General features: G+C 39.3%; 1 protein-coding gene across 3 annotated transcripts in view; it reads left to right on the top strand.

Annotated features, from left to right (window-relative positions):
- The window catches only part of TXNRD1 (thioredoxin reductase 1), a 76,460-nt gene that overhangs the window by 41,827 nt on the left and 18,932 nt on the right, over nt 1–15,701 (top strand). The gene's annotated exons all lie outside the window — the stretch shown is intronic.

The raw sequence follows: 15,701 nt of genomic DNA, 5'->3' as shown, positions 1-15,701 counted from the left end.
GGCTGCAATAAACATTCTGGTACAGATGTCTTTGTTATATTGTGATTTTTGGTCTTCTGGGTATAAACCTAGTAAAGGAATTATAGGATCAAATGGCAGGTCTATTTTTAGATCTCTAAGTATTCTCCAAACATCCTTCCAGAAGGAACGTATTAGTGTGCATTCTCACCGGCAGTGTAGAAGTGTGCCCTTTCCTCCACATCCACGCCAACATCTCTGGTTTTGGGATTTTTTTATGTGGGCTACTCTTACTGCGGTTAGGTGATATCTCAAGTAGTTTTGATTTGCTTTTCTCTGATGATTAAGGATGATGAGCTTTTTTTCATGTGTTTGTAGATCGTGCATCTGTCTTCCTTAGAGAAGTTTCTCTTCAAGTCCCTTGCCCACCCTGAGATGGGATCACTTGTTTTTTTCTTGCTAATATGTTTGAGTTCTCTGTGGATTCTGGTTATTAAACCTTTATTGGAGGTATAACCTGCAAATATTTTCTCCCATTCTGAGGGCTGTCTGTTTGCTTTACTGACTATGTTCTTGGCTGTGCAGAAGCTTCTTAGTTTGATCAGGTCCCAGTAGTGTGTTTTTGATACTGCTTCAATTGCCTGGGGAGTCCTCCTTATAAAATATTCACCCAGGCCAATTCCTTCAAGAGTTTTCCCTGCACTTTCTTCAAGTATTTTTATAGTTTCATGTCTCAAGTTTAAATTTTATCCAGTGAGAGTCTATCTTAGTTAATGGTGAAAGGTGTGGGTCCAGTTTCAGTCTTTTACAGATCGCCAGCCAGTTCACTCAGCACCATTTGTTAAATAGGGAATCTTTTCCCCACTGAATGTTTTTAATTGGCTTGTCAAAGATCAAATAACAGTAAGTAGCTGGATTCATCTCTTGGTTCTCTATTCTGTTCCAGACATCTACTTCTCTGTTTTTGTGCCAGTACCATGCTGTTTTATCACTATTGATTTATAGTACACTCTCAGGTCTGGTAGGGTGATTCCTCCTGCTTTGTTTTTATTTCTGAGTAATGTTTTGACTATTTGAGGTTTTTTTCTGATTCTGTATAAAATGAAGTATTATTTTTTCAAGATCTTTAAAATATGACAATGGAGCTTTAATAGGAATTGCATTAAAATTATATATTGCTTTGGGTATTATAGACACTTCAACAATGTTGATTCTTCCCAGCCATGAGCATGGTATGTTTTTCCATTTGTTAACATCTTTAGCTATTTCTTTTCTTAAAGTTTCATAGTTCTCTTTGTAGAGATCTTTGACGTCCTTTGTTAGGTATACTCCCAAATATTTCATTTTCTTTGGCACTACTGTGAAAGGAATTGAGTCCTTGAATGTTTTTTTGGCTTGGTTATTGTTGGTATATATAACGGCTACAGATATATGGGTGTTGATTTTGTAGCCTGAGACATTGCTCTATTCCTTGATCACTTCTAAAAGTTTTGTAGTAGAATCCCTAGTGTTTTCCAGATATAGGATCATATCATCTGCAAAGAGTGAAAGTTTGATCTCTTCTGACCCTATGTGGATACCCTTGATTGCCTTTTCTTCCCTAATTGCAATGTCTAAAACTTTCATTACAAGAGCAATGGAGACAATGGGCAACCTTGCCTGGTTCCTGATCTAAGTGGAAATGATTTCAGTTTAACTCCATTCAGTATGATATTGGCTGTGGGTTTGCTATAGATGGCCTCTATTAGTTTAAGAAATGTCCCTTCTATATCAATTTTCTTTTTTTTTTTCTTTTATTGTTGGGGATTCATTGAGGGTACAATAAGCCAGTTTACATTGATTGCAAATGTTAGGCAAAGTCCTTCTTGCAATCATGTCTTGCCCCCATAAAGTGTGACACACACCAAGGCCCCACCCCACTCCCTCTGTCCCTCTTTCTGCTTTTCCTCCCCCCCATAACCTTAATTGTCATTAATTGTCCTCATACCAAAATTAAGTACATAGGATTCATGCTTCTCCATTCTTGTAATGCTTTACTAAGAATAATGTCTTCCACTTCCATCCAGGTTAATACGAAATATGTAAAGTCTCCATTTTTTTTAATAGCTGAATAGTATTCCATGGTGTACATATACCACAGCTTGTTAATCCATTCCTGGGTTGGTGGGCATTTAGGCTGTTTCCACATTTTGCCGATTATAAACTGGACTGTTTACAATATTGAGCTGCAATAAACAGTCTAGTACAAGTGTCCTTATGATAAAAGGATTTTTTTCCTTCTAGGTAGATGCCCAGTAATGGGATTGCAGGATCAAATGGGAGGTCTAGCTTGAGTGCTTTGAGGTTTCTCCATACTTCCTTCCAGAAAGGTTGTATTAGTTTGCAGTCCCACCACCAGTGTAAAAGTGTTCCCTTCTCTCCACATCCATGCCAGCATCTGCAGTTTTGAGATTTTGTGATGTGGGCCATTCTCACTGGGGTTAGATGATATCTCAGGGTTGTTTTGATTTGTATTACTCTAATATATAGAGATGATGAACATTTTTTCATGTGTTTGTTAGCCATTCGTCTGTCATCTTTAGAGAAGGTTCTATTCATATCTCTTGCCCATTGATATATGGGATTGTTGGCTTTTTTTCATGTGGATTAATTCTCTATAGATCCTAGTTATCAAGCTTTTGTCTCATTGAAAATATGCAAATATCCTTTCCCATTGTGTAGGTTGTCTCTTTGCTTTGGTAATTGTCTTCTTAGCTGTACAGAAGCTTTTCAGTTTAATGGAGTCCCATTTGTTTATTTTTGTTGTTGTTGCAATTGCCATGGCAGTCTTCTTCATGAAGTCTTTCCCCAGGCCAATATCTTCCAGTGTTTTTCCTATGCTTTCTTTGAGGATTTAACAATGAAGACACAAGCTACCAAAACCTGTGGGATATTGCAAAACCAGTTTGGAGAGGAAAATTCATCGCTTTAGATGCCTACATTCGAAAAACAGAAAAAGAGCACATCAACAATCTCACAAGCCATCTTATGGAATTGGAAAAAGAAGAACAATCTAAGCCTAAACTCAGTAGAAGAAAAAAAATCTCCAAAATCAAATCAGAGATCAATGAAATTGAAAACAAAAGAATCATTCAGAAAATTAATGAAACAAGGAGTTGTTTTTTTGAAAAAATAAATAAAATAGATAAACCATTGGCCAGACTAAGGAGAAATAGAAAAGTAAAATGTCTAGTAACCTCAATCAGAAATGATAAAGGGTAAATAACAACTGATCCCACAGAGATACAAGAGATCATCTCTGAATACTACCAGAAACTCTATGCCCAGAAATTTGACAATGTGAAGGAAATGGATCAATATTTGGAATCACCCCCTCCCTAGACTCAGCCAGGAAGAAATAGAGCTCCTGAACAGACCAATCCCAAGCACTGAGATCAAAGAAACAATAAAAAAATCTTCCAACCAAAAAATGCCCTGGTCTAGATGGTTTCACGCTAGATTTCTATCAAACCTTCAAGGAAGAGCTTATTCCTGTACTGCAGAAATTATTCCAAAAAATTGAGGAAGAAGGAATCTTCCCCAACACGTTCTATGAAGCAAACATCACCCTGACACCAAAACCAGGAAAAGAACCAAACAAAAAGGAGAATTTCAGACCAATCTCACTCATGAATATAGATGGAAAAATTCTCAACAAAATCCTAGCCAATAGATTACAGCTTATCATCAAAAAACTCATTCATCATGATCAAGTAGGTTTCATCCCAGGGATGCAAGGCTGGTTTAACATATGCAAGTCCATAAATGTTATCCACCATATTAACAGAGGCAAAAATAAAGATCACATGATCCTCTCAATAGATGCAGAAAAAGCATTTGATAAAATCCAGGATCCTTTTCTAATTAGAACACTGAGGAACAGGCAATTGCACTAATGTACACAGCTATGATTTAACAATAACAAAAACAAAACAAACAAAAAAAAAAAAACAGAACACTGAAGAGTATAGGCATAGGTGGCACATTTCTAAAACTGATTGAAGCTATCTATGACAAACCCACAGCTAATATTTTACTGAATGGAGTAAAACTGAAAGCTTTTCCCCTTAGAACTGGAACCAGACCAGGTTGTCCTCTGTCACCTTTACTATTCAACATAGTGCTGGAATTTCTAGCCAATACAATTAGGCAAGTCAAGTAAATAAAGGGAATCCAAATGGGAGCAGAGGAGGTCAAACTCTCCCTCTTTGCTGATGACATGATCTTATACTTAGAGAACCCCGAAGACTCAACCACAAGACTCCTAGAAGTCATCAAAATATACAGTAATGTTTCAGGATATAAAATCAATGTCCACAAGTCAGTAGCCTTTGTATACACCAATAACAGTCAAAATGAGAAGCTAATTAAGGACACAACTCCCTTCACCATAGTTTCAAAGAAAATAAAATACCTAGGAATATACCTAACGAAGGAGGTGAAGGACCTCTACAAAGAAAATTATGAACTCCTCAGAAAGGAAATAGCAGAGGATATTAACAAATGGAAGAACATACCATGCTCATGGATGGGAAGAATCAACATTGTTAAAATGTCTATACTTCCCCAAGCAATCTACCTATTCAGTGCCATTCCTATCAAAATACCAACATCGTACTTTCAAGATTTGGAGAAAATGATTCTGCGTTTTGTATGGGAAAAATCCCATATAGCTAAGGCAGTTCTTAGTAATAAAAATAAAGCTGGGGGCATCAGTATACCAGATTTTAGTCTGTACTACAAAGCCATAGTGCTCAAGACAGCATGGTACTGGCACAAAAACAGAGACATAGACATTTGGAATCGAATTAAAACCAAGAAATGAAACTAATCTTACAACCACCTAATCTTCGATAAACCAAACAAGAACCTACCTTGGGGGAAAGACTCCCTATTCAATAAATGGTGTTGGGAGAACTGGATGTCTACATGTAAAAGACTGAAACTGGACCCACACCTTTCCCCACTCACAAAAATTGATTCAAGATGGATAAAGGACTTAAATTTAAGGCATGAAACAATATACCAATTTTCTTAAGTGTTCTGATCATGCAGCGATGCTGGATATTATCAAAAGCTTTTTCTGCATCAATTGAAAGAATCATATGGTCCTTATTTTTTAGTTTGTTTATGTGTTGAATTACAGATTTACGTATATTGAACCAGCCTTGAGAGCCTGGGATAAATCCCACTTGGTCATGGTGTATAATTTTTTTGATGTGTTGTTGGATTCTGTTTGTTAGGATCTTATTGAATATTTTAGCATCAATATTCATTAGTGATATTGGTCTATAATTTTCTTTCCTTGTTCGGTCTTTCCCTGGTTTGGGGATCAAGGTGATGTTTGCTTTGTAGAATGTGTTGGGTAATATTCCTTCTTTTTCTATATTTTGGAAGAGGTTTAGTTATATAGGTACTAGTTCTTCTTTAAAGGTTTTGTAGAATTCTGACGTAAAGCCATCTGGTCCTGGGCTTTTCTTTTTAGGGAGATTTTGTATAGTTGATGCTATTTCAGAACTTGATAGAGGCCTGTTCAACATTTCCACTTTGTTCTGGCTAAGTCTTGGTAGGTGGTGTACTTCCAGGTATTGGTCGATTTCTTTCAGATTTTCATATTCTGAGAGTAGAGTTTCTTGTAGTATTCGTTAAGGATTTTTTGAATTTCTGAGGGGTCTGTTGTTATTTCATCGTTACCATTTCTGATTGATGAACTTAGGGATTTTACTCTTTTTTTCCTGTGTAGGTTGGCCAAAGGTTTATCTATTTTATTGATCTTTTCAAAAAACCAGCTTTTGGGTTTATTGATCTGTTGTATAATTCTTTTGTTTTTAATTTCATTTAATTCTGCTCTGATTTTGGTTGCTTCTTTTCTTCTGCTGGGTTTTGGGCTTGGAATGTTCTTCCTTCCTTCTCCAGTTGCTTGACATGTCCCATCAAGTTATTAACTTCCTCTCTTTGCATTTTCTTGAGGAAGGCTTGCAGTTCTATAAATTTCCGTCTTAGGACTGCCTTTCCAGTATCCCAGAGGTTCTGATAATTCGTGTCTTCATTGTTGTTTTGTTCCCAAAATTTGGTGATTTTCTTCTTAATCTCATCTATAACCCATCTATCCTTCAGCATAAGGTTGTTTAGCTTCCATGTTTTTGTATGGGTATGCAGGTTCCTGTTGTTATTGAGTTCAACTTTCTTTTTTTTTTTTTTTATTGTTGGGGATTCATTGAGTGTACAATAAGCCAGTTACACTGATTACAATTGTTAGGTAAAGTCCCTCTTGCAATCATGTCTTGCCCCCATAAAGCGTGACACACACTAAGGCCCCACACCCCTCCCTCCATCCCTCTTTCTGCTCCCCCCCCATAACCTTAATTGTCATTAATTGTCCTCATATCAAGATTGAGTACATAGGATTCATGCTTCTCCATTCTTGTGATGCTTTACTAAGAATAATGTCTTCCACTTCCATCCAGGTTAATACGAAGGATGTAAAGTCTCCATTTTTTTTAATGGCTCAATAGTATTCCATGGTATACATATACCACAGTTTGTTAATCCATTCCTGGGTTGGTGGGCATTTAGGCTCTTTCCACATTTTGACGATTGTGAATTGAGCTGCAATAAACAGTCTAGTACAAGTGTCCTTATGATAAAAGGATTTTTTTCCTTCTGGGTAGATGCCCAGTAATGGGATTGCAGGATCGAATGGGAGGTCTAGCTTGAGTGCTTTGAGGTTTCTCCATACTTCCTTCCAGAAGGGTTGTTCTAGTTTGCAGTCCCACCAGCAGTGTAAAAGTGTTCCCTTCTCTCCACATCCACACCAGCATCTGCAGTTTTGAGATTTTGTGATGTGGGCCATTCTCACTGGGGTTAGATGATAACTCAGGGATGTTTTGATTTGCATTTCTCTAATATATAGAGATGATGAACATTTTTTCATGTGTTTGTTAGCCATTCGTCTGTCGTCTTTACAGAAAGTTCTATTCATGTCTCTTGCCCATTGATATAAGGGATTGTTGGCTTTTTTCATGTGGATTAATTTGAGTTCTCTATAGATCCTGGTTATCAAGCTTTTGTCTGATTGAAAATATGCAAATATCCTTTCCCATTGTGTGGGTTGTCTCTTTGCTTTGGTTATTGTCTCCTTAGCTGTACAGAAGCTTTTCAGTTTAATGAAGTCCCATTTGTTTATTTTTGTTGTTGTTGCAATTGCCATGGCAGTCTTCTTCATGAAGTCTTCCCCCAGGCCAATATCTTCCAGTGTTTTTCCTATGCTTTCTTTGAGGATTTTTATTGTTTCATGCCTTAAATTTAAGTCCTTTATCCATCTTGAGTCAATTTTGTGAGTGGGGAAAGGTGTGGGTCCAGTTTCAGTCTTTTAAATGTAGACATCCAGTTCTCCCAACACCATTTATTGAATAGGGAGTCTTTCCCCCAAGGTAAGTTCTTGTTTGGTTTATCGAAGATTAGGTGGTTGTAAGATGTTAGTTTCATTTCTTGGTTTTCCATTCGATTCCAAGTGTCTATGTCTCTGTTTTTGTGCCAGTACCATGCTGTCTTGAGCACTATGGCTTTGTAGTACAGACTAAAATCTGGTATGCTGATGCCCCCAGCTTTATTTTTGTTACTAAGAACTGCCTTAGCTATTCGGGGTTTTTTCTAGTTCCATACAAAACGCAGAATCATTTTTTCCAAATCTTGAAAGTACGATGTAGGTACTTTGATAGGAATGGCATTGAATAGGTAGATTGCTTTGGGAAGTATAGACATTTTAACAATGTTGATTCTTCCTGTCCATGAGCATGGTATGTTCTTCCATTTGTTAATATCCTCTGCTATTTCCTTTCTGAGGAGTTCATAGTTTTCTTTATAGAGGTCCTTCATGTCCTTCGTTAGGTATATTCCTAGGTATTTCATTTTCTTTGAAACTATGGTGAAGGGAGTTGTGTCCTTAATTAGCTTCTCATCTCGACTGTTATTGGTGTATACAAAGGCTACTGACTTGTGGACATTGATTTTATATCCTGAAACATTACTGTATTTTTTGATGACTTCTAGGAGTCTTGTGGTTGAGTCTTTGGGGTTCTCTGAGTATAAGATCATGTCGTCAGCAAAGAGGCAGAGTTTGACCTCCTCTGCTCCCATTTGGATTCCCTTTATTTCCTTGTCTTGCCTAATTGTATTGGCTAGAACTTCCAGCACTATGTTGAATAGTAAAGGTGACAGAGGACAACCTTGTCTGGTTCCAGTTCTAAGAGGAAAAGCTTTGAGTTTTACTCCATTCAGTAAAATATTGGCTGTGGGTTTGTCATAGATAGCTTCAATCAGTTTTAGAAATGTGCCACCTATGCCTATACTCTTCAGTGTTCTAATTAGAAAAGGATGCTGGATTTTATCAAATGCTTTTTCTGCATCTATTGAGAGGATCATGTGATCTTTATTTTTGCCTCTGTTAATATGGTGGATAACGTTTATGGACTTGCTTATGTTAAACCAGCCTTGCATCCCTGGGATGAAGCCTACTTGATCATGATGAATGACTTTTTTGATGATAAGCTGTAATCTATTGGCTAGGATTTTGTTGAGAATTTTTGCATGTATATTCATGAGTGAGATTGGTCTGAAATTCTCCTTTTTGTTTGGGTCTTTTCCTGGTTTTGGTATCAGGGTGATGTTTGCTTCATAGAATGTGTTGGGGAAGATTCCTTCTTCCTCAGTTTTTTGGAATAATTTCTGCAGTACAGGAATAAGCTCTTCCTTGAAGGTTTCATAGAATTCTGGAGTGAAGCCATCTGGACCAGGGCATTTTTTAGTTGGAAGCTTTTTTCTTGTTTCTTTGATCTCAGTGCTTGAAATTGGTCTGTTCAGGAGCTCTATTTCTTCCTGGCTAAGTCTAGGGAGAGGGTGTGATTCCAAATATTGATCCATTTCCTTCACATTGTCAAATTTCTGGGCATAGAGTTTCTGGTAGTATTCAGAGATGATCTCTTGTATCTCTGTGGGATCAGTTGTTATTTCCCCTTTATCATTTCTGATTGAGGTTACTAGAGATTTTACTTTTCTATTTCTAGTTAGTCTGGCCAATGGTTTATCTATTTTATTTATTTTTTCAAAAAAACAACTCCTTGTTTCATTAATTTTCTGAATGATTCTTTTGTTTTCAATTTCATTGATCTCTGATTTGATTTTGGATATTTCTTTTCTTCTACTGAGTTTAGGCTTAGATTGTTCTTCTTTTTCCAATTCCATGAGATCTCTTGTGAGATTGTTGATGTGCTCTCTTTCTGTTTTTCAAATGTAGGCATCGAAAGCGATGAATTTTCCTCTCAAAACTGCTTTTGCAGTATCCCACAGGTTTTGGTAGCTTGTGTCTTCATTGTTGTTATGCTCAAGGAAGTTAAGGATTTCCTGTTTTATTTCTTCCTGCATCCATCTGTTATTCAACAGAAGATTGTTTAATTTCCATGCCTTTGGGTGGGGTCGAGCATTTTTGTTAGAGTTGAGTTCCACCTTTAGTGCCTTATGGTCTGAAAAGGTACAAGGTAAAATTTCAATTCTTTTGATTCTGTTGATATTTGTTTTGTGTCCCAGGATATGATCAATTTTGGAGAATGTTCCATGGGGTGATGAGAAGAATGTATATTCTTTGTCTTTGGGGTGGAGTGTTCTATATGCGTCTATCAAGCATTGTTGTTCTAGGGTCTCATTGAAATCTCTTATATCTTTGTTTAATTTCTGTTTAGAGGATCTGTCCAGCTCTGTAAGAGGTGTGTTAAAGTCCCCTGTTATGATGGTATTATCAGATATCATATTGCTCAGACTGAGTAATGTCCGCTTCAAGAATCTGGGAGCATTTAAATTGGGTGCATAAATATTTAGAATGGAAATGTCTTCTTGTTGTAGTTTTCCCTTGACCAATATAAAGTGACCATCTTTGTCTTTTTTGACTTTAGTTGCTTTAAATCCACATGTATCTGAAAATAAGATTGCAACTCCTTTTTTCTTCTGAATTCCATTTGCCTGAAAAATTGTCTTCCAACCCTTGACTCGGAGCTTTAATTTGTCTTTTGAAGCCAGGTGTGTTTCTTGCAGACAGCAAATGGATGGCTTGTGTTTTTTAATCCAGTCAGCCAATCTGTGTCTCTTCAGTGGGGAATTTAAGCCATTAATATTTATGGAGATAATTGATAAGTGTGGTAGTATTGTATTCGTCTTATTTGGTGAGAGTCCATTGCTTAGTTTTATCTTTTGCATCAGTGTGGAGGTTAGGTTCTGTCCTTTGATTTCTGAGTTCTTACTTTGCTGCTGATCCATTGTGGTGGTCAGTGTGCAGAACAGGTTGAAGTATTTCCTGTAGAGCCGGTCTTGTTGTGGCGAATTTCCTCAATGTTTGTATATCCGTAAATGATTTGATTTCTCCGTCAATTTTGAAGCTTAGCTTAGCAGGGTACAGAATTCTGGGCTGAAAATTGTTCTGTTTAAGTAGATTAAAGGTAGATGACCATTGTCTTCTTGCTTGGAAAGTTTCATTAGAGAAGTCTGCGGTCACTCTGATGGATTTGCCCCTGTAGGTCAACTGGCGCTTACTCCTGGCAGCTTGCAGAATCTTTTCTTTTGTCTTGACTTTGGACAGGTTCATCACAATGTGTCTTGGAGAAGCTCGGTTAGAGTTGAGGCGACCTGGGGTCCGATATCCCTCTGAAAGCAGTGTGTCAGAATCTTTGGTGATGTTTGGGAAATTTTCTTTTATAATATTCTCTAGTATGGCTTCCATTCCTCTGGGGCATTTTTCTTCCCCTTCTGGAATTCCTGTAACTCGTATGTCGGAACGCTTCAGAAAGTCCCATAATTCTGACAGTGAACGTTCTGCTTTCTCTCTCTTCTTTTCTGCCTCTTTTACTACCTGAGTTATCTCAAGAACTTTGTCTTCTACCTCTGAAATTCTTTTCTTCTGCATGGTCTAACCTGTTGCTGATACTTTGCATTGCATCTTTAAGTTCCCTGATTGTTTCATTTCCTTCAGCTCTGCTATATCCTTTTTATATTCTTCATATCGTTCATCTCTGATTTGATTCTGTTTTTGGATTTCCTTTTGGTTATCTTCCACTTTATTAGCAGTTTCCTTCATTGTTTCCATCATTTCTTTCATTGTTTTCAACATGTGTATTCTAAATTCCCTTTCTGTCATTCCTAACATTTCTGTATAGGTGGAATCCTCTGCAGTAGCTACCTCATGGTCCCTTGGCGGGGTTGTTCTGGACTGGTTTTTCATGTTGCCTGGAGTTTTCTGCTGATTCTTCCTCTTCCACAGATAAAAGTGATTTCTTTTATCTGTTTCCTTGCCGCAATTTTCCTTTCAGTTCCTCTTGCTCTTTAAGTTCTTGTGCCTGTGGACTAAGGGTTACAGGACCAGAAGTGTGAGAAGGTTGAGGAGCAAAAAAGGGATGAAAGAATGGAGGACCGAGTGATAAGAAAAAAAAGAAAGATAGAGAAAGGAGAGGGGGTGGGGATAAGGAATATTGACAAAAAGAAGAGAGGCACAGAAAGAGGGAGACAGGGCAATATAGGTGTACAGTAGGGTACTTTGACACAACCTTAAAAAACCCCACCTTCTGGGGGTGCCCAGTTGGGTGGTTCCCTTGAGGTCAGCAGCTCTTTGGTAACCTGATCAGACACAGTAACCCACCTCCACCAAGTAGAGAGGAAAGACAAAAATGCTATAAATCAAACCAAAACAAGCAAACTGAAAACTTTACAGGGATACAATTGGGTGAAAAACCAAATGATAGGGGTAGAAACACTAGGAAAAATGAAGTTGTAGTTATTAAAAAAGGCAGCAATGGGAAATTATAATTAAACTAGAAAAAATGAGAAAGAAAAAGGGATCTGTATGGAAAAGATTGAAATTATAAAACAAAAGAACATCAACAACGTCAAAATAAACAAACAAAAAGAAAACCAAACAAACAAAAAAAAGGAATAAAATACACAACCAAAAACCAAGCAGTTTGTATATGTTATTGAATATTGTCTGGGCAACACGTGGTCTTCTGGGGTATGAGATGTTAGTCACAGTTCTGATACGACTGGAGGCTGCTGATTTCTCAAACCCCAGCAGGTAGACACCCTAAATCTCTCTTCAGCCCACTTAAAAGGCACTTTGAACTTGTAAACTTGCTGAGCAGAAGCTTTCCCAGCTTTCTCGCTGGAATCCCTGCTGAAGTGGCTATCCACTTACCCAGTGTGCCAAAACCAGTCTAACTCTGCCCCTGAGGGTTAGGGCTGCAAGGCGGCTCAGACCCCACCCTCAGGCTACTTGGTTGCTGGGTTACAAGCTCCCACCCGTTTCTAGCTCTGCGACCCTGAGGGCGGAGCTTGCCAGGGCAGATCACTGGCAATGGTTCCGTGTGACCCACCGCCAAACACTATTAGCTCCGTCTGGCTCAGCGGCTCAGACTGGGGCCCTAGACAACGGCCAAAGTTCTCTGCACTCCCGCTCAGGCCTTCCCCAGGGCAGTTCAACTCTGTGCCAAGTCCAAGGACATCAAAACAGTTCACAGGTAAGGCCTTTCTGGTTTGCAGTCTCGCTGCTACTGAACTTACAGTTGTGGGCGGGTTTAGACGGATTGAGCACATGCGACCACTTGCCGGTTTTCCACTGTTTTAGTCCTCCTCTTGGGGTCCAGAAGTCTCTCGCTGACTCCCTGTATCCTCATAGGAGTGATGCGAGGCAGTTCCCACCAGCCGGAGATGCCTGGAGTCCTATCTCCCCAGACTCACGGTGCCCAGATGCAAGGAAGCTGTTACTCGGCTGCCATCTTGCTCTGCCCCCAAGTTCAACTTTTATTTCATGATGGTCTGAGAAGATGTAAGGAATAATTTCTATTTTTTTTAATTTGCTGAGGTTAGATTTGTGGCCTAGGATGCGGTCGATTTTGAAGTATGTTCCATGGGCTGATGAGAAGAATGTGTATTCAGTTTTTTTGGGATGAAATGTTCTGTAGATGTCTGTTAAGTCCAGATGTTGAATGGTTAAGTTTAAATCTAAAATTTCTTTGCTTAGCTTTTTTTGGAGGATCTATCCAGTACTGCTAAAGGGGTGTTAAAATCTGCAGCTACTGTGGAACTGGAAGAAATCAAGTTTCTCATGTCTGTTAAAGTTTCTCTTATAAATTGAGGTGTGTTCTGGTTGGGTGCATAAATATTAATAATTGAAATCTCATCATATTGAGTATTACCTTTAACAAATATGAAGTGTCCATCCTTATCCTTCCTTATTTTGGTTGGTTTAAAGCCTATTGCATCTGTGAATAGGATTGGAACGCCTGCTTTTTTCTGCTTTCCATTTGCCTGGAGTATAGATAACTATCCCTTCACCTTGAGTCTATATTTGTCTTTTAATGTAAGATGCGATTCTTGTATGCAGCAGATTATCTAGCTTGAGTCTTTGTATCCAGTCAGCCAACCTCTGCCTGTTTAGAGGACAATTTAAACCATTCACATTAATTGAGAATATTGATAAGCCTTTCGAGAGTCCGGTGGACATTTTTGATCCTTTTGCGACTGTGGAAGTTGGAATTTGATCAAAATTTTCTGTGTGTGTTTACTTTTGTGGTGGAGGGTTATGCTGGTCTTTATGGAGGATAGGTCTGAGAATATCCTGGAGAACTGGTTTAGTTATGGCAAATTTCTTCAACATGTGAATGTCATTAAAGTATTTAATTTCTCTGTCATAAATGAAACTCAGTTTAGCTGGGTACAGGATCCTGGGTTGAAAGTTATTTTGTTTTAGGAGATTAAAAGTCGCTGACCATCCTCTTCTAGCTTAAAAGGTTTCAGCAGAGAGATCTGCAGTTATTCTAATATTCTTCCCCTTGTAGGTAATGGTTTTCTTTCGTCTGGCTGCTTTCAGAATTTTCTCCTTCATATTAACTTTAGTGAAATTGATTATGATGTGTCTGGGGGACGTCTTATTTGGGTTAAGTCGTGCTGGAGTTCTGAAACTGCTATCTGAATTTCAGAATCTCTTGGCATGTCTGGAAAGTTCTCCTTCATAATTTCATGGAGAAGAGACTCTGTGCCTTGTGAAGCCACTGCATCACTTTTGGGGATCCCTATAAGACGAATATTGGTTTTCTTCAAATTATCCCAGAGCTCTCTGAGAGAGCGATCTGTTTTTGCCCTCCATTTCTCTTCCTTTTTGAGAGTTTGGGAGCGTTTGAAAGCTTTATCTTCAGTGTCGGAAATCCTTTCTTCTGCTTGCTGCATTCTGTTACTGAGGGATTCTACTGTGTTTTTCAGATCTTTGAGGGATGCAACTTCTCGTCTCAATGTGTCAAAATCTTTGGTCATTTGGTCTTTGAATTTGTTGAATTCTTGAGATATCTTTTGAGTTACTGCTTGGAATTCTAATTCAATCTTATTTGGTATCCAGATTCTGAATTTGATTTCTGACATCTCAGCTATTTATTTGTGCATGGGATCTTGTGCTGTGTCTGCCCCATTGATCCTTGCGGGTACTCTGATTATTCATATTGCCAGAGTTTTTCTGTTGATTTTGCCTCCTGATTGTTTTTCACTGTTGCCTCTGGCCGTCCCCAGAGTTGGGGAGGTGTCTCTCCAGGATTAGACCCCGGGGGAATCACTATTGTTGCTGGATCTTTGTAGGGAGTGACCCTGTGTAGCTCTTCTGGGGCTGCCCTAGCCAGGGAGTTCTGGTTGTGGAAGCAGCTCTGGAGCGTGACACACTGGATCCAGCAACAGGGCGGAGTGTGGTGCACATGGTTCTGGGAGTGCCTGTTGGCCCAGTGACTTTGGCAAAGAGCCCAAGGCTCCTGCAGTCTCTGGCTAGGAGAAGGGCTCTGCCAGAGGCAGGGAGGGCTCTGGAGGGCACACGGCTACCAGAGTCCCTGGCCAGACGAGCAGCCAGTGTGGACGCAGGGAGGATGCAGGGTTGCGTGGCTCCCACAGTTCCTTGTCAGGGCGTGCGGAAGGCCCGGCCAGCGCAGGTCAGGTGTCGCGGTGCAGCTCTTACCGAGGTCCTGGCGGGCGCGATCACAGTTGCCACGCAGCTCTTACGGAGGTCTGGGCGGGAGCGGATCGCAGACTCGGCCGGTTCCTTGTCTCCTTCATGAGAGGGACCCACTTCCAATTCTCTTGGAAGAGCTCTAAACTTTCACTTCCTAAATAAAATCTGTCTTATCCCAGGAAGGCAAATGGAATGTATGCAAGAAGGAAGATGAACTGCAGCAAAGGCTTTGTGACATGATAGTGGCCTAGCAGGCTGTGAGGGTGTGTGTGTGGTTTGCCCTCAGCGGCCAGTCAGGGTTTCTCTGGAAAAGTGCAGAGGAGCTCGCGGAGCCGCTCTGCCTCCGCTTCACTGTACGCTGCTCCACATACAGTACATAGCTTATTTTTGTTATAAAAATGTGTTTGAGTTGAAGAAATGTTGAAGATCATAAGAGAAAGAGGAACAAGTTACTCATGGTTTTATGTCTGTAACACAGCAATTGTTAGCAATTTGGGGTAATTTCTTTAATATTTATTTTTTCACTATGTTGCCCTCTGTAGAGTGCTGTGGCATCACATCACAGCTCACAGCAACCTCAGCATCTTGGGTTTAAGCGATTCTCTTGCCTCAGCCTCACAAGTAGCTGGGACTACAGGCACCCGCCACACCACCTGGCTATTTTTTGGTTGTAGTTGTCATT

The sequence above is a fragment of the Nycticebus coucang genome, chromosome 3, assembly GCF_027406575.1.
Source record: "Nycticebus coucang isolate mNycCou1 chromosome 3, mNycCou1.pri, whole genome shotgun sequence".
Lineage (NCBI taxonomy): Eukaryota > Metazoa > Chordata > Mammalia > Primates > Lorisidae > Nycticebus > Nycticebus coucang.
The sequence above is the reverse complement of the archived record's forward strand: the minus strand, read 5'-3'. Positions and strand labels throughout refer to the sequence as shown.